At 38.1% G+C, this 19,010-nt stretch overlaps 1 long non-coding RNA gene across 1 annotated transcript in view; it reads left to right on the forward strand.

Annotated features, from left to right (window-relative positions):
* LOC132797176 (uncharacterized) overlaps positions 1–19,010 on the forward strand; it is a 47,380-nt gene that overhangs the window by 13,969 nt on the left and 14,401 nt on the right. Inside the window, exon 2 of the long non-coding RNA XR_009633632.1 lies at positions 6,763–6,835. This is a non-coding gene — a long non-coding RNA (uncharacterized LOC132797176). The remainder of the gene's footprint in view (positions 1–6,762; positions 6,836–19,010) is intronic.

A 19,010-nucleotide genomic window follows, 5' to 3' on the forward strand; every position in this document is an offset into this window, starting at 1 on the left:
AAGCAATTTCGTTTAAGAATTAATACTCTTCAAGCTTCTAGCTTGAAAAGAACATTTTAAAACTTGATTTAAAAGCTTTTCGATCATAAGAAATAATCTTAAAATATGATTTTTAGGTTAAAGAAATGTTAGAATAAGATTTTTATACTAAATTTCATTTACATTTTGATCCTGCAATGTTTTTAGGTTGAATAGAAGATTGCAAATCTTGGTTTAAGAACTTTTCTGTCTTAAGAAAAAAAGAAGTTCGTTCTTGTTTCTGAAAATGTTGTCCTTTCCTTTAAAATTAGCTGTCAGGTTAGTAAGTCGAGAGAATAAAGATAAAGTAGAGATTTTTATTTGAATCAATCTGAATTTAATCTGTTTAATCCTGATTTTGCTCACTTGGTTCCATTTTAAGATTCTTTCTATTCATGAAACAAGATTATAATCTTGAATTTCTAGATTGGGTCTATATTTCATACAGAATTTCGAATCAGGATTTAAAAATAAGCCTCCTTGGTTCAATTTTGACATTATACAATCTTGTTTGAAAATTTAAATCTTGATGTTAGCAAGCTTTTCTTTCTGTGTACAATTCGTAGGTAATTGTATAGATACGCTCAGCTTTGCAGGGTATGTGGGCAAATATGATCTAGCGTGTAGGACACTAAACTCAATTGAGGCTCTCAGGTGTCTCCTAACACATTCTCATACATAAGCAAAGTACTTGTGCCTAATAGGATTTAGCGACTCAATCTTAAGTTATTTGTGCAGCCTCGCATCGGCAATTCATCATCTCTTTGAAAATGATTTAAAATTTATGTTTTCGGATTCTTTTTCAAGAGTTTCGAGGAGCAAAAGAAAATAAAAATAAATACTCAGAAGAAAATAAAAAAAAATGGAAAGAAAATGATGACATACCCATTGAGTGCTATTCAAATTTTTCCCCAAAGCGACCCACAAAGCTATTGACTTGGCATCGGGCGATGCCAAAGCGATGGAGTGTGGAGTGGAGTATAGGTGCCTGTTAGGGTTGGGTTAGGAATGGGAATGGGAATGGGCTTTTATGGCAAGTGTGGGGGTTTGGCATGATGTTGAGGACTCTTATGGCACGGCGCAACGGAATGGCTGCTGCTGTTCTGCTGTTGCTGTTGCTGCTGTTTCCGCTTTGCCCGAGCCCCTCCATTAGACATGAAAGTGTCAACTTCCGCGTTTTTGCACACACAGCAGCAAAAGAGAAAAAGAAAGAAGCCAACGAGAGCGGGAAGCGAGGGGGAGACAGGCACTCACTTGTGTCGTCGCCGGTTAAAAGCATGTCAAATTTTTACACACACTCGAAAGTGGGTAAGAGGTAAGTGACTAGCGGAGAGAGAGACACACAGAGAGAGCGAGATAGAGAGAGAGGGGGGGCAAAGAAAGAGAAGCAAAGCGCACGCCTGCGAGAATGCATGATTGAATGATTGAGAAATTAATACACACACAGAGAAAGAGAAAAAGAAAGAGTGATGGAGGAAGAGACACCCAAACACACATGGCTATCGACCACACACACACACACTCACACACAGAGAAAGCGATGAAGAGCTGGCTCCGCACGTTGGGCGCCATCAGCGGCAACGTGAAATTATTCCATTTCACTTTACAACTGAATGCAAATTACATGCTGTAATTTCCTGCAAGAAAGCAAGAAATGAAGCGAAATGAATGTGGCACACACATATACAACACACACACACACACACGCATGCACATGTATGGATGCTGTGAATGTATTTGCGCCAAGCGGAAATAAAAATAAATTCGAAAAGTTAATATTAAATGTGCTACATTGGAAACATATTGTGTGCTGCTGCAGCCTCCCGCACAGTCGTCCCCTCTCCCCCTTCCTCACTCTTTCTCTCTCTCTCTCTCTCTTTCACTCATTTTCACCATCTCGCTCTTGGCTGATTCTCTCGCGTCTCTCGCTTCGCTGGCGCTGATTTTCCACATGCCTAGCAGACAACAAGGCAGGCGCCGCACACACACACACACACACAAACAAATACACACACATACATATTAAGATACTGACGCTAGCGGGCAGCAGCCTATCACACAGCCACTGCCACGCCCCCCCGCTCTGCTCCGCTGCCCATTCGCCCCTCTATCAGCTCTTACTTCACTGGCCCGATCCGCTGGCCGTAAACAATTGCGCATTTTCAGCGCCGTTTGCTTACATTTTTTACTCCACACGCGCGCGGTTCTTTTTTCGCATATATTTTGCAGTTTGAGATACCCTGTAATTATACGCAAGCTTTAGTGGGGCATAAAGGCGAGTGCAGCAAAATAAACTTATCGTAAATATGCATATATGTAGATTATGCAAGTTGAATAAGAACCATTAACTTAAAAAAAAGAAAAAAAAACATTTGACAATTCTTTTACTATCAACTTTTATCTTAGCTACCTGTTTTACTCCTAAGGAAGTTAGCCTCCAAAATTCATCGTAAGCTTCTGGTTAATTTCACTAAAAAGTATTTAAAACTTTGTAAAATGTTGCATAATTTATAAAAGCTTATTTTGCACTATTTGAACTCAGCATCTACTTAAATCTTTAATGGTTCTTCTTCATTTTTTTTTTTCTTAGCCGACAGTTTGAACTTAGCTTAGAGCAAAGCTTGAATCCCCAAAAATCATAGTAAGCCTCTAGTTAACTAAACTTAAAAGTATTTGAAATCTTTTTAAAATGTTTCACAATTTATGCCAGCTTATTGAACTCACTATTTGAACTCAGTTTGGAGCAAGGCTTGAGTCTCCAAAGTTCACAGTAAGCTTCTAGTTAACTAAACTAAAAAGTATTTAAAATTAATCTATGTATATTTGAACTCAGCTTCCACTTGAGATTGTGCCTTTTAACTTCGTATTAAGCTTTTAGTTAACTAACTTAAAAACTATTTAAATCCTTTTTGTTGTTTCGCATTTTAAGTTGCCTACAGCGTATCTGGCAGTCGATCAAGTCCGGCATAATTTATCCATGCAGTTTTACATTTTCATATGGCGCATTTTCATTGCATTTTTTTTGCCCGTTATATTGTGTTGTTTTTGTTTTCGGCTCCCTTTTATTTTTATTTTCTTTTCGTGCATTTTTTGTGTGTTTCGGTTTTCTTTTTAATTTGTGCGCCTTTTTTTTGCGCTTGCAGTTAATTTTTTATTGTTATTATTTTCATTGTGGCGCTGCGGCGTCGGCCAACGGAATAAAAAGGGGGAAGGGTGGAGAAGGGAGGGGGGCAGGACATCATCGACAGTCGACGAGCATCAGCGTCAGCAACAGCAACAGCATCGGCATCAGCATCAGGCTGAGCTTCAGAGGCAACCAGCCGCCACTTGGTCAATGGCTGTTTTTTAGTCAACGCGTAAAATATGCTTAAATATTTTAAATTTAATCACACGCTTCGCTGGCTTCGGCAAATACGTCAATGCATATGCAAACAAATAATGCGCGGCCAACACGAACGACACTGCCAGGGTTGCCACCATCTCCTCCACCTCCCCCCACCCTCTCCCCACACAAAATTTGCCGCCTTTGAGCATGAAATGTGCTGAGCCCCGCCAGGCAACTGTCTGTTACCCTCAGCCTTCCAGCTAGTACCTGCCTTTTCACACCATCTATGATGTTGGCTGTGCGTTGCGTTGCGTTGCGTGGCTGTTGACCGCTTATCAACCGCAATTAAAGCCACAATGTGTAACCTGGCAACATGCAATTAGCCGAAGTAGTCGACTGCTGCCTGCTTTGGCAATTTGCAATTTCTTAAGCTTATTGAGAGCATTGCAACTAAATAACTCTGATGTGTTTAGTAAATCATTATCTAATGCCTACTCAAGTTTGCTTCTTTAAATGATTGCAACTCTACGCATTTATAGCTTTTTTTTCGATATATGAGTTAAGTTGAGACCAAAGAGAAGTTATTAATGATAAAAAGAAAAAAAAACTTTTGATGTGGTAAAGATTCATAACATAATAATATGTAATAATAATGACAACTTAATCATAAGTTTATTTATTTGGGAAAGGATTCTTAGGCAAAGATAAATCTAAAGCAAATTTATTATATATATGTATATATCTTAAGAAATATTGACATATTTATAATTCGTGATTTATGAATGATTCTTCTGCAACTTGTCTTATCTTGGCAGCCTGTTTGAACTTAGCTGGCAGCAAAGTTTAAGACTCCAAAATTGATAGTAAGCTGCTACTTAACTTAGCTAAAGAGTACCTCAAATCTTTGTCGAATGTTTTACAATTCATACCAGCTTATTGACTTCACTGTCATTTATATTCTTGGTATTTTTGTATTCCTCCAAAAATGGAATAAATATAAGGTACTATATATGTAATAGAAAGAATTGATGTTGTGCATGCAAAATCATGAGAGTGAAATTCATATTATGCTTCTATATTATACTTACTAAATTTGAGAATTTGCTTGCGATCGGATTAAAATTGTGGAAGCTATAAAAGAAATACTTGTGTGTGGCAAATAACGACTACTGCAATAGGATCTTAGTTGCTTTGGCTGACAATCTGTAATATTTTGTACTCTATGGTATATTTTTAGTCAATATAATACCTTAAATATACTTTGGCATATTTTTAGTATTTTTGCGGTATATTAATTTGGTATATTTGGACAATAATACCGCACTGTTTTGCTTTCATTCAAAATGGGTATCGTATTAGTATTAGTATTTTTGTGGTATATTCATTTGGTATACTTTAAGAACAATTGCGTACTGTTTTGATATCGGATATCTTACAGTCGAGCACACTCAACTGTCGCTTTCTTTCTTGTTTTCCAGCTTATCTTGATCACACCCCATGGTTTTAATGACTTTGTACGTGGCAGTAACATTGAAAACAATATTGATAGTTTATTTATTTCTAGTTCATATACAATATTTAAAAAATATTCTTCTGCTGTTTATATTTTAGTTTATAATAATATCAACTAAGCAAGCTCGTTGACAATTTTTGTCTTGTTGCTGTGAAACATGAGCTAAAATAATTAGAGAGACGGGCTCAACTTTCCTCATTCGAAATGCACAAATTTGCGAATATTTTCGGGTTCTCTTTGTCAAAGCGCATGTTGCAGTTGCAGTTTCCCCTTTTTCACAGTTCTGCAAAGCTCTTGCTGCATATTTGGTAACAAGAATGAAAATTAGAAGGCAGCAAAAACACTAAAACAAAAAAATAAAAGTAAAGTGTCAAGTGGCGTCAGTCACAAAGCCGTTATTCTCTCTCTCTCTCTCTCTCTCTCTCTCTCTCTGTCTCATTTGCTGTGCTTTTCCACCTTTTGTCTGACTACAGACATAATTGTGCCTCGGTGTGTGTGTGTGTGTGTGTGTGTTGCACGTGGCATATTATACAGCCAAATGCCTCCGGAGCCATTTGACTCCGATTTCGGTTTGCGGCCAAGTGAAATTTATATGCCCAAAATATAATGAACCCAAAGCACTTGCACGTACTCTCGGTCTGTCTCTGTCTCTTTCTCCCTCTCACTCTCCCGCTCCTCCCACAGCTAGCTGCTGTCTCTATCTCACGCTCTGTTGTCAGGCGTTGAATTCACTGCTGGCCAAATGCAGTTTGGCTGCCGCCTGGCTTGTTGGCCACTCGGCTCCTGTGGCAACATTTAGTCAAGTGCCCGGCCAAAGCAAAAGGGGTGAAAGGGAGAGAGGAGGCAGCGGGGCCGGGGCTGCATTGTGGCTAGGCCTGAGCTAGCCCGAAATTGGCGTTGCCGATGCATTTGCTGATACATAAACTAAACTAAACTCAACTGAGCTAAGCTCAGAGTCTGGCTTGCCTCTCCACTCGCTTGCCACTTGCCACATGCCACACGTAACAACGAAGTGTATGTGTGTGTGTGTGTGTGCGAGGGAAAACAGCATGAAAATCATATTATAAATAAATTATGCAATTATAATTACACAAGAAAACTACTTGGGGCGAAACAACTTACACACACACAGCGAGAGTGAGATAGGGAAAGAGAAAGAGGGAGAGGGAGAGAGCGCGCTAGAAGCGCCAGCAGCTACATTGTCTATGTGTGTGTGTGTGTATGTGTGTGTGTCCTGGCTGCTGCTTCAGCAACATTTGCTGGAAAAATGCTCCAAGTTGTCATGTTAGCCGTGTGTGTGTGTGTGTTCTGTGTGAAGTTGTCCTCGCTTCGTCTCGTCTCAGTTTGCCCCCTCGCTTCCCTCTCTCTCGCTCTCTCTGTCTCTGTCTCATTCTCCCCCTTTGGCCAAGCACAAATAGCACAAGTACAGGAAAATAATTACATTTTACGTGTTCCTATTAATCTTGCTGAGTTTTTAGTTTTAGTTTTAGTTTTAGTTTTAGTTGTTGCCCACTAATTCACTTTTTGTTCTCAGTCTTTCACTAGACGTCTCCCCTTTTCTCTCTCTCTCTCTCTCTCTCTCTCTCTGTTCTCTTCAGTTTCGAATTCAATTTTCTTGTTTTCAGTTTACAGTTCACAGTTTGCTTTTTACTTTCGACTTTATGCCCGGAACTGCCCCCAACAAATCGCTTTGCCGAGTCCTTTGTGTGATAAACAAGCACACATAACACAGACGATGCATCTCACACATATATGTTATTCTTTTAATATTTTATACATCAAATTCATTTCTCAAAAAAATCTCAGTACCTTCGAACTGAATTCCAAGCAACAAACAATTATGAACAAATAAATCCCATACTCGTTAATCGAACAGTCTTTGATTTTTCCTTTTTTTTTTTTGCAGAGTTTTATCGAGAAGTTGGAATTCCCCGAATATTTGAAAACTTTAATTTATTTGCCTCGCCTGCTTGGAACATGTAAGTACAAGTATTCATTAAGTAACTTTTGCTTTAATACTCTTAAAGAAGTAATATATTTTATCTGAACTGCTTTGATGAATGAATACTGAAAATATCATTTGATAAACTCGAATGCAAACTGCAATTATTTTAACGAACACTTTCCACCAAACTTAGATCGTTCAGTTTTAATAGTTTCTTCAATCGAGACACTTTTAGTATATTTCTAGTCCATTTTGGTATATTTATATATGGTATATTCGTAAATACAACAATTGGAGTATATTTCGAGTATATTTTATGTATACTTTAAATGCCAACCCATTAGGTATTGATATAGCTGAAATGCTAGCACTTTTAGTATATTTCTAGTATATTTTGGTATATCTGACATGTCAACATTTTGAGTATATTTCTAGTATATTTTGGTACAGTTAAAATGCCAACACTTTGAGTATATTTCTAATATATTTTTAATATAACTGAAATGTCCGCACTTTAAATATATATTTGGTATATTTGAAATGCCAACAGTGTGAGTATATATATATCGTATATTTTTGGTATAACTGAAATGTCAACACTGAGTATAATTTTGGTAAACCATTGATGCCAACACTTCGAGTATATATCTAGTATATTTTGATACAGTTGCATCGGTAACACTTTCAGTATATATGAACCCTTTAAGTATTTCATTTAGTATATATTAGTATAACTTCTATTACTAAACTTTCTGCCTATAAAAGGCAATAACGTATCGCTTTAAAAAGCGCATAAAATACACTTTGTAATGTGAGAAATTTGTATAATTTTTTGTTGGCTTTAAATCTGTTTTGCTTCTCGCTTTTTAGTCCATCAGCAAAGCAAAAAAAAAGCTGTAGAATATCGAGGGAATGTTAGAGACGGAAATCGAGGCAGAATGCTTTGGTCTGAGGTTATTACATGCAACTAATTATGCTTTATGGCATTCGGTAGTTTGCTCTTTTGTCACTTAGCAACATCATAAGCCGCTTAACCCACTAAAACCGCAAAATTGAGGAACACACACACACGCAGACAGACGGGAGACGGAGACACGTAAATCTCATTAAAGTTAAGGGAACATGCTTCAAAATTAATTTCCGTAATTCTGCACTTTGAGTGTGGCGTTTATTCATGTTGCGGTTGCGTCCTTTCACATACTTTTTTTTCTATTTTCCTATTCCTATTCATTTTAAGAGGTGTTTATACCCGCTACCCATAGGGTAGAAGGGTATTATAACTTTGTGCCGACAGGAAATGATGTAACAGGTAGAAGGAGGCATCTCCGACCCTATAAAGTATATATATTCTTGATCAGCGTCAACAGCCGAGACGATCTAGCCATGTCCGTCTGTCCGTCTGTGTGTCTGTCCGTCCGTCCGTATGAACACCTAGATCTCAGAGACTATAAGAGATAGAGCTATAATTTTTTTTCGACAGCATTTGTTATGTTTGCACGCAGATCAAGTTTGTTTCAAATTTTTGCCACGCCCACTTCCGCCCCTGCAAATCAAAAAAATCGAATAACAAGCGTAATTTTAAAGCTAAGGTTGTGAATTTTGGTATATATAATAATAACTATAGTAGTTATGATTCCTGAAAATTTGTTTGCGATCAGATAAAAATTGTCGAAGTTATTAAAGAAATACTTTTGTATGGGCAAAAACCCCTTCTTACTGGGGGTCTGAGTTGCTTTGGCTGACAATCTGGTATATTGAGCCGTCCATGGTATATTTTGAATGCGGTACTATATCGATATACCACATATACCATTTGGTATATTTTTAGTGTATTTGCAGTATATTTAGTATATTTTGAGAATAATACCGCAAAATATATTGGCTTTAATCAAATTGGGTAGCGGGTATCTCACAGTCGAGTACACTCGACTGTAGCTTTCTTACTTGTTTTCCTTTTATTTTGTGGGGATTCCCTCGGACAGTTTGAGACAGATAATTGAAAGTCGAGGGAGTAACAATTTTATTTGCAAATCATAAAAAGTTGTGACATATATTTTGGCAACGCTTTTAAATTCATGGAATTCTTGAAGGCGGAGGCTGCTGCTGTGGCTGCGGCATCAACGGCATAATTATTGCCGGCATCATTGACGATGTGATCGATGACAGCATCGATGGTGACAAGAGCACCTCTGGCAATATTGGCTGCGATGTCTGTGAATCTGACGACGGGAACTGCATAGGCATCATCATCGGTTGTTGAGACTGCTGTGGCATCATCATCATCGGATGCTGTGGCATCATCATCATCGGTTGCTGCAATTGCTGTGGCACTTGCATTGGCTGCTGCTGGGATTGCGGTGGCTGCTGGAATTGCTGCATCTGCATTGGGTGCCCCATCAATGACTGGCGCCGTTGCATCGGAGATCGCTGCATTCCCCCTGGCATCGGCAACGACAGCGACATCCTTCGTTGCCCTTATCCCCTGCTCCGACTCCTTCATCTGCTTCGGCGACGTCTTTGGCATCGGCGGCTTTATGCGCGCAATTTTGAGGATCAACTTCGGCTGCTCACTTCCCGAATGATCAAGACACTGAGACGCCTGAGGTTCGGACTCGACCACCTCATATTGAGGGACGGGATATTCTTTGTGAATCTCAAGTCTCTCCTCTACACGTCTATCGAAATTCTTCCAGTATTCCGAATTCGAATTGGACTTCAAGTCAGAGTTGCCTTCAGATCGCGGTATCTTTAATACTCGAACGGGTTCGACTAATTGTTGACCACATGTCCCATCAATTTCCATTTCAATCGGAATTTGTTGAGGCTCAACAACAGGCATCGACGTCTTGACTCGCTTTTGTGCCCGCTGCGTGTGCTTGAGCTCAATCTTTTCGCACTTTTTACAAAGACGGGCCTTTTATGAATACGAACATTTTTGCACCTTGTGCACATAACTTGTATCTACATAAGTTGAACACATTCAATTAACTTGCAAACTTAAAACTTAGTTTTTTCCACTTTTCGATTTAAAAAAATAATCTTTTGAAGGAGCTTTAATGTGGCCAATTGATTACTCTGGGTTTCTTATCGAAGCTGCAATTTTGTACACAATTTATGTGACATTCTACAACATTGAATTACACTAGTTTTCTTATCGAAGCTGCAAAGCGTTAGCAAATTCCTTCACATTTGACGTGACCTAATAAAAGATTTATTCTGTTCTGTTCTGTTTTATCAAAGCTCAAAAGCATTCTTAGCCAAATAAATGTTTTATTATATTTGGCATTTTACAACACTGATTTGCTTATCGAAATTACATAACTTTTGTAAATTTCCCAACACACGGTCACACCGTTTTCGATAACCAAATTGACAAAGCGAAGCAAATGAGAAAAAAGGAAGAGAGGAACGAGATGACAGTCTATCTATGTGTGTGTGTGTGTGTGTGTCGCCTTGGTTACCCAAATGGTCGCCGTCATTTGACTGTTGCAGCCGAAGCATTTGGGGAATGAAGCATTTCAGACGCTTCGACTCCGACTCCGACTCTGTTTTCAATTTAGTTTTGCCCCAGAGAAGAAGCTGAGGAGGAGGCGCAGAGTCGAATAGAGCGGCCGCTAGCTAGCACCTGGCGTTGCATGCAACAATGGTGCAACATGAAAAAGAGTTGCAAATGGAGAGAGAGCGAGAGATTGGGTTTTTGGGATTGCTATTGGGATCACTGTCTGGCTGCAGTTCGCAACTCGGCTGCTGCTGTTGCCTTGGTCCATTGGTGGCGCCACTCAATTCAAATGAATTCCCGTTTGGCTTCCACTTGACAATGGCAACACACACGCACACACACACACACACACACATACACATTCGCTCTCTATCGCTGTGAGTCAGTGAACTTAATTTGGTCACACACAATTGATTCTTTTTACTGACACACACACACACACACACACACACACACACACACACACACCCAACTCAACTCGACTCGACTCGACTCGACTCACATTTAGCTGTTATTGTTACTGCTGTGTGTGGCATCAACCAGCAGCAACAGCAGCAGTTGCAACGTGAAGCTGACGACGTTTTGTTACCTTGTGCAAAACTCGTTTTGTAATTTGTGGCTGAAACAATGCAATTAAGTTGACATTAAGTGAAGTTCCCCGAACTCCCGTTTCCCCCTTTTCTCTCTGCCTTCCCACCTCCCCCTCCTGATGCGTCGGTTGGCCTACTCCAACTGTGCATGGGTTAACCTCCAGCAGCTCCATTTCCATTTCGGCCAGACGAAGCCACATTTCATCGCCTGCTGCTGCTTCTGCTGCACGTAGCAACAGTTCTATTGTCTGACTTGCCAAGTGTCCTAGTGTGTGTGTGTGTGTGTGTGTGTGTGTGCTGAGTGTGTGAACATGCAAAGGTAATGACATCAAAGAGGTCATTCCTGTGGCCAATTTGACATGCAGCATCTTCAGTTGCTTGACATCAATTTACCGCCTTCCCTTTACTCTCAAATAAAATCATATCAAAAGAGACCACAACTATTCACTTAGCATTGAGATAGCTTCACATATCAGTTAGCATAGATATTTAGTATTTGCCAAGCTTAGTATTGAATATTAACAAATATTTATGAAAGTTGTTAGTTCTGCTGTAGTTAATATTGTTTACTAATGCATCCAACTTAACAGCCACATTGCATTTACAGCCAAATTTCACACGTTTCGCTTTCATGCAGACTTTCAAAAAATGCTTTCAAGTTTATTATAACTATGTGAGTATATACAGTATTATAAATAAAAACTTCGCTCTATACAAAGCTTACTTAACTTACTGAAGTTGTTAATTCTATTATCAATGTTTTCTAATGCATCCAATTTAACAGCCACTCTGTATGTGCAACCAAATTTCACTCATTGAGCTTTCCAAGGACTTTAAAAAGAATTGCATACAAAATACAGATAATGCTTTACAGTTAGCGGCCTCTTTTTTGATGTGGCCGCTAAGTGAGATATGTGAGTAGAAAGAATATAAAAAGTTGAAACCTATTTCTATATTATGCACTACAGCTGTGCTCATTGAAATAGCAGTGCGTATGACAATTGAAAATTATTATTTTAAAAATAATTTAAAGATAAAAAGGTAATTATACCAGCTTCATGGTAAATATTTCAACAAATTTTTTCATTTTGAGTATTTCAATATTTTAACGAATATGTTTAACATAAGTTAATGAGATTATGAGATTCATTGCAATAGCAGTTTAACACACAATATAATATACTAATGATTCATTGAAACAGTGTTTGAAGAAAACAAGTAAGAAAGCTACAATCGAGTGTACTCGACTGTGAGATACCCGCTACCCATTTTGAATAAAAGAAATATATTTTGCGGTATTTTTCTCAAAATATACAGAATATACTACAAAAATACTAAAAATATACCAAATGGTATGTTTGGCATATCAATATAGTACCGCATTTAAAATATACCATAGACAGCACAATATACCAGACTGTCGGCCAAAGCAACTAAGAGCCCTAGTAAGAAGGCGTTTTTGCCCATACAAAAGTATTTATTTAATAACTTCGACTTCATTTGCGGGGGCGGAAGTGGGCGTGGCAAAAATTTGAAACTAACTTGATCTGCGTGCAAACATAACAGATGCTGTCGAAAAAAATTTGTAGCACTATCTCTTATAGTCTCTGAGATCTAGGTGTTCATACGGACGGACGGACAGACGGACATGGCTAGATCGTCTCGGCTGTTGACGCTGATCAAGCATATATATACTTTATAGGGTCGGAGATGCCTCCTTCTACCTGTTACATACATTTCCTGCCGGCACAAAGTTATAAAGTTAAATAGTTTATAAATATTATACTATAATCATACTCAATTACGATGTGATTATGACCTAATCTATGTCTATGCCTTATCTATGTGGCATGGAGTCCACCAATTCCTTGTCGGATGTCTCCTCCTCAACTTTTCAAAGTAATTTCTTGGCAACTTAACGCTTAATGGTCTCCTGTAAGTTTTCAATCGGATTTATATCCGGGGACTGTGTTGGCAATGGCATTGCGTTAATTGTTCCTTAGCATATTGTACATCTAATTTAAACCCCTTAGATAATCATTTTCAGCTGTTATTATTGTTTTCTCAGTGCTGATAATACAGCAAATGTTTCGCTAATTTAGTAAATTATATTTTTGTTGCAATTCTTTAAAAATTATTTGCTTTTTTACCCTGATTCCTAATATAAATTTCGTATTAAATCTTGAGTTTGTTTTAATCTGAAATTTGTATTAGCTTGTTTTTCCTTGCAATTGAAGTGCATCATTTTGTTTAAAGCTAACTTGATGAGCTGCGTTTCCAAGTGCTTTAAAATCTTCTTGCCTGTTATTTGCTATTCATTCCTAATTTTTGTTGTTTGTTTTGTTTTTTTTTACATCTCTCGCAAGTTATGAGTTATTTCACAGCGTTGAATGCAATTGCCGCCAGCCGCATTTTTTTCGTTGCTGACAAGAAGAAGAAGAAGGAACTCCTGGAGCCCTTTGGCTGGTCACCAGGACACACACACGCTCCCCCTTCTACTCCCCCCCTCATGGTTGTCTCCATCAATTGAGCGAAACTTGGGCAAGTTGTGGGAGATGCGACTCAAAAGCATTCCATAACCATGCCGGGCATAGTCTTGACACAAAGATAATGCTGCGGATAGCAGAAAAAGATTCTGAATTGTTAACCATACACACACACATGCACATATGTACACGCACACACAAACACACATTCATATACACACACACACATTTGCACTTGCATGGGCAAAGTGAAGAAGAAGGTGCAAGCGGATGAACGTTTCTGCCCTCTCTTTCGATCTCTCTACCTCTCTCTCTCTCTCTCTCTCTGTCTTTCTCCCATTCTCCCTCTTTATCTGGCACCGCTTTTGCGCGCTTTTGCTGGCTGTGGGCGTGGCACGCGGAGGACAGCATGTGACAAAAGCAGCTGGCTTTTGTTTGACTCGCCTAACGCGCCCTTGGCCCACCTACGTTGTGTGTTCTCTCTGTGTGTGTGTGGGTGGGTGTGAGTGTGTATATGTGTGTGAGTGTGTTTGTCTGCCTGTCTGTGTGTGTGCTGTTCTTCGCTATGTGTGTTTGTGTGAGCTCAAGCATTCAAATAATTAAACTCATCAAGTTGCCTTATGAGCATTTCACGCAGCTAACCTGCTGCCGCCCTCCCAGCCACGCCCCCATTCTCTGCTGTCTTCCCCTCCCTCTCTTGGATGTATTTCCTGTTGTCTGCGTCTCTCCCTCTCTCAATCTCGCTTCTAGCTGCTGCTTTTGCATTTAGTCTAATCTTCTTTGTTTTCTTTTTAGCACAAAGCCGTGCGCCGAGTGCCAAGCTCTGTGTCATGTGTGTATGTGTGTGCGAGTGTGTGTGTGTGTGTGTGTGTGTGGCATCCTCTTGCTAGGACAGAAGGGCGACCACAGCTACGCACACACACAGATACACACACACGCCTCTCTTTTGCCTTCTCGCGACTTACACGAGCTGTGGGCACGCATAATCCTTGATCTTTTGTTAGTTGTTTGCTCAACTTTCTGCTGCCGCTTTCCCCCCTCTCTCCCCCCCTCCTCACGTCTCTGTTTGTTTGTGAGCTCTGCGCGCGCTCTCTCTCCCTTCGGTATCTTTTTGCCTTTGCTATCTCTCTAAATTATTAATTAAAGTATTTAACAAATATGCAAAAGTTTGCCCTGAGCTGCATGAGCCACATCAAAATCCAAGCTTCATCCCCGTGTCCCATGCCACATGCCACATGCCGCATGCCACATGAGTCGCTGTGTGCGTCACGCCTATTGGCGAGCGCCTTTGTTGCGGCCTCCGAGAGCAGCAGCAGAGTTCAGTTCATTCTACTGCAAATTTGTCGACTAGTTAATAATGTGCCCAGCAAACACACACACACATTTCTTCATTTAACATACTTGTCTTGTCCTTTTTCCCTTCACCTCCACCGTCCTAGACTTTTTCTTTGTTCTGCAACTCGAGTTGCTTTGTCATGTGGACTTTTGCATCTTTTTGATGTTTCAGTCGCCGCAACAAAACGACATTTCGCCCAAATAGTTTGTTCGCTTCGTATTTAGTTCTAAACTCACAGAAGAGAAACAATTTTTGGAGCTATTTTGTAAAGAGACGAGCCTCCTTAGAGTTTCTTTAGAGAAATAAAAAGTTTGATATCAAATTGGTGAGCTTTCGTAAATACATATCAATTAATATCGATAGTAAACAATGATGGCCAGCATTTGCAAAGTCTATCTATTAATCGATGTATTCATATTCAAGTTCAAGCTGAAGGATTGAAGGATGAAGACTAAGAAATTTGTTAGTCATATGTATCGATAGTCATTAATGAAAATGCTCATGAATATTTTTAACGATAGATGCCAATATATCGATAGTAAGCAATAGGAATTTTTGATCGATTGCATATGCAAGTTTAAAGTCAACTGTAAACAACGTATTATCAATTTCAAGTTGCAGAATTTCCATTAATGACTTACGGTAAATGCTAAGAAATTCATTAGCATTAGATAATGTATTGAATTCATTTGTAAAGTCGATCATAAACAATAGATGTAAATATATCGATAGTAAGCAATATGAATTACTGATCAAATGCATTTGCAAATTTAAGGTTCATATTATTAAGTTGAAATTGAAGAGTTCTCGTACATTTTGTTATCGGTAAATACACAAATACTTATTTAAATCGTTTGAAATTATACCGATAATTAACCATGAAAACTATTGATTGTTCAAATTTAATTTAAGTTAAAAGATTGTGGTTTATTGAACGTTCATGGAAAACACAAATGCATTTATTAATGGCAGCTAAAATCAATCGACAGTAAACAATGAGAATTATTGATTCAGAGTATATTAAAAGTTAACAATGACAATTATAGATTACTAGGCATACGAATATCTGTAACTGTGTATCGATAATAATATTCAAGTTGATGTAATAGATTGTGGTCCATTGAATGTTCATCGTAAACACAAATGCACTGATTAATGGCAGCGACAAATACATCGATAGTAAATAATGAGAATTATTGATGGACAGCTTTCAATCGATGTATTTGTGTCGTTGGCAAGCAATGAAAAAAACAAATTATAAAGTTTATATATCTTTCGATTATAATCGATAATCATATTCCAGTTAACGTACAAGATTTTGTTTCATTGAATGTTTATGTTGCATTTAAATTCCAACAATATGCTTCATAAATCTGGCTGTCTGAGGAGAGACACGAGCTTATTTCAATATGGGACTAAAACAAATCGATATTAATCAATGAGAATTATCGATTCACAGCATTTATATCGATAGTAAGCAATGACAATTATAGATTATGAACTATATTTATATCTCTATCGATAGTAAACGATGAGAATTATCGATTCACAGCATTTATATCGATAGTAAGCAATGACAATTATAGATTATGAACTATATTTATATCTTTATCGATAGTAAGCAATGACAATTATAGATTATGAACTATATTTATATATTTATCGATAATAACCGATGAGAATCATTGATTCACAGCATTTATATCGATAGTAAGCAATGACAATTATAGATTATAAACTATATTTTTATCTCTTCAATCAAGTTGCATTTCAAAACCAACAATATGCTTCATAACTCTGGCTGTCTGGGGACAGAAATGTGACGTAGTGTCAAGGACACGAGCTTATTTCAATATGGGCATAAAACAAATGCGCACAGGACGCTGAAAGTGGACGCAGCATCGATTGGCGCAAATATGTGCTGCGTCTAGCTGCTATCTGCTTTTAGGATTTGTGCTGCAGCTGCGGTCACCATGTGTTCGGAATAAGTGCTAGCTTTTTTTTTCTCGTTGTTTCTCTCTTTTTGGTTTTTTAGTTTTCCTGAGAGAGAATAGCCACGCCCATTTGGTGGCGGTCGTCACTTGACTTGACTTACTTAACAGGTTGACTTACCGTTTGGCGACAGCGGCTTTTGCCCTGCTTAAGTTTCATAGCATCACCTCGACCAGAGACAAAGCGCAAGAGAAAGAGAGATAGCGAGAGACAGAGAGAGAGGGGAAGGGGGATGGCTGCTGCCTGGCTTACAGCATGGAAATCCTTTTTGCGTAAATCCTCAACTACATTTGACCGCATCCACGCACATTTACGTAAGCTGATTACGCTGCGAGTCTTGCTCACTGTCCACTGCCCATTAGCGCCCACTGTGCACAGTGCTTTGTATGAGACACTGTGTGGTTGTGTGTGTGTGTGTGTGTTGTGACTCTTTAAAAGTCTGCTTTGCGCATTGATAATGCAGTCAGTGCTCATTAGAGCAGAGCAAAGGGTGAAAGAAGAAGAAAAGGCGGGGGAAATCGCTACAGTGCTGCTCATAAATATTTGCACAGGCGCCCAAACGAAATGACAGCTTTGGAATGTCAAGTGTATGTGCATACTTTGAATTACATGCAACAAAACACAAGATGACGACAATGATGATAATGATGTGGGGCAAATGCAACTGCATTTTTAACATATTCCACGCATGGTTTAGTGGCGGTTGCTGTGGCGGTGGCGGTGGCGTTGACGTTTCGTTTGCCAACTGCGGCTGCTGTCAAAAAATATAAACGTTGCGAGCGCACTTAAACAAAACGAGACGAGCACAGTAAATGATGTAAATCATAATGATCATGATGATGATGATGAGCTGCTCTTTAATTCAAATGCAGAGCAGAGCATCTTCAAGAGGCAACTCGCTGACACCTTGTTGCAGCATGCAACCCTCCAGTTTTTGGCCTCATGATAAATAATGCAGCAGCAGCCTCGACACAAGACTGGCCATGGTCAGGTCACAGTTGGCAGAGAGGGGAAGAAAGAGAGTGAGAGAGTGAGAGAGAGAACTTTACAGCAGTTTTTATACCCGCTACCCATAGGGTAGAAGGGTATTATAAATTTGTGGCGGAAGAAAATGTATGTAACAGACGCTTCTATAAAGTATATATATATACTTGATCAGCGTCTGTCCGTCCATAGAAGTTATTTTGTATAGGTAAAATCGCCTACTTTCTACGGGTCTTAGTAGCTTCGACTGACAATATGGTATATTTTTTACTCTATGGTATATTTAGTACCATAGTAGTATATTAAGTACTATTGGAATATACCAATTATAGCATTTGGTATATTTTCAGTATTTTTATTTGATATTAATTTGTACTCTATGGTATATTTTAAACTTATTACTTTACAAATATACCAATTTTAACCTTTGATATATTTTTTGTATATTAGCCCTAATAATAATTCGTACTCTGCGGTATTTTCTGAATGTTGCACTATATCAAAATACTAATTATATCATTTCGTATAGTTTTAGTATTTTTGCGGTATATTAATTTGGTATATTTTAATTATACCTCACTGTTCTACTTTTATTGATAGTCGGTAGCGGATATCTTGAGTGTGCTAGATAGGCTGACAATCTGGTATATTTTACACTCTATGATATATTTGGAATTAAGTACTATAACAATATACAAATTATAACATTTGGTATATTTTGTAGTATTTTGCGGCATATTAATATTTACTCTGATATATTTTGAATATAGTACTATGTCAAAAGTATTTTCGCGATATATTAATTTGGTATTTTGTAAATATAATACTGCTTTTATTAGCGGGTATCTCAAAGTATATTTGATATAATTTAGTATTTTTGCGTTATATTAATTAGTATATTATGAATATAGTACTATATCAAAATACCAATTATATCATTTGGTATATTTGAGCATTTTTGCGGTAAATTATTTTATTCACTGGTATATTTTGAATGTAGTATAATACTATATGTATGTATATACTTTGATATATTTTGGTATTTTAGCGGTATAGTGATGAATACTCTATGATATATAATATTTTGAATGCTTTATATCATAACAATTTACCAGTTATGGCTTTTGGTATATTTTAGTATTTTTGCAAACAAGCTGATATATTGTTTATTCTATGGTATATTTTAAATGTATTTGCTTTTGGTATATTGCAGTATTTTTGCGATATATCAATTTGCTATATTTTAAAAATAATACCACATTGTTTCGATTTCATTCACAATGTGTAGCGGGTATCTCACAGTCGAGCACACTCGACTGTAG

This window comes from Drosophila nasuta, chromosome X (genome assembly GCF_023558535.2).
Source record: "Drosophila nasuta strain 15112-1781.00 chromosome X, ASM2355853v1, whole genome shotgun sequence".
Lineage (NCBI taxonomy): Eukaryota > Metazoa > Arthropoda > Insecta > Diptera > Drosophilidae > Drosophila > Drosophila nasuta.